Source organism: Dendrobium catenatum, unplaced genomic scaffold (genome assembly GCF_001605985.2).
Source record: "Dendrobium catenatum unplaced genomic scaffold, ASM160598v2 fragScaff_scaffold_53, whole genome shotgun sequence".
Taxonomy (NCBI): domain Eukaryota; kingdom Viridiplantae; phylum Streptophyta; class Magnoliopsida; order Asparagales; family Orchidaceae; genus Dendrobium; species Dendrobium catenatum.
This window is the reverse complement of record NW_021318515.1, coordinates 612,266-613,412: the sequence shown is the minus strand read 5'-3', so window position 1 is coordinate 613,412 and position 1,147 is coordinate 612,266.

The following is a 1,147-nucleotide window of genomic DNA, read 5'->3' as shown; positions in this document are numbered from 1 at the left end:
TTAATTTTTTTATATTAGTCTAATTTAACATATTTAAATTATATATAAATAGTTGTATTAAGTAACTCAATTTTTTGTTTATCAATAAAAGATTTTTTGAAGTTAAAAATATCTCAAAATCCTTTCGCCTCTAAATTCTTGAGACCATTATCTTCTCCTTCTTCCAATGCTAAACTTGTACAATTGTCGCCTTCTCCCATTTTGCACTCAGAGGCCTTAAAGGCTTAAACCCTCATCTTCTGCAATTTTGAGTACACCTACTAGTGGTATCATCCATGAACTACAACATAAAAATGGTGAAGAATTGGGAGCTCATCAGGGAAGAAGAGTTGGTAGGAGCCTTAGAATTATAAAGTTTACTTGCTCAAAATATTGCTTAATATTAATTTAAGGTAAATTTGGGGGGTGCTTGAAATAGACACGACACAAAAAAATCCTTATTGATCGGGTGCAAATCTTGATGCATATATGAATTGAAAACTTCAAAAATTAAATTTTGGATCATCTAAGCTCTGATTCCAACAAAATTATAGTAAATTTGAACGTCTCAATGAGGCGAACCTAGTGAAATCAAAATCGGTTCATTCCGAACACAAATGAGCCAAAATCAAATGACCGAAGCATATTTGGATTAATATTCAAACATTAATTGGATGACCTAATAATATCCAAATATGTCATGCTTATATTCCAATTGAGCGGCTTGACGAGATGAATCCAATAAGCCCAAGATCGTTTAATTTTGACATCTTTAAGACACTCAAATGCTAAACAATTGCTCATATGATTGAATGAAGCAATATTGGTCGTTCGATGGAGCACTCTAAAATTGCTATGAATCTCATTTTACAGAGCATGTCTTTCTCAAAATTTATAAATTAACCTTCACTCTCTACACGCCACAAAAAATTCTTATTGATCGGGTGCAAATCTTGATGCATATATGAATTGAAAACTTCAAAAATTAAATTTTGGATCATCTAAGCTCTGATTCCAACAAAATTATAGTAAATTTGAACTTCTCAATGAGGCGAACCTAGTGAAATCAAAATCGGTTCATTCCGAACACAAATGAGCCAAAATCAAATGACTGAAACATATTTGGATTAATATTCAAACATTAATTGGATGACCTAATAATATCCAA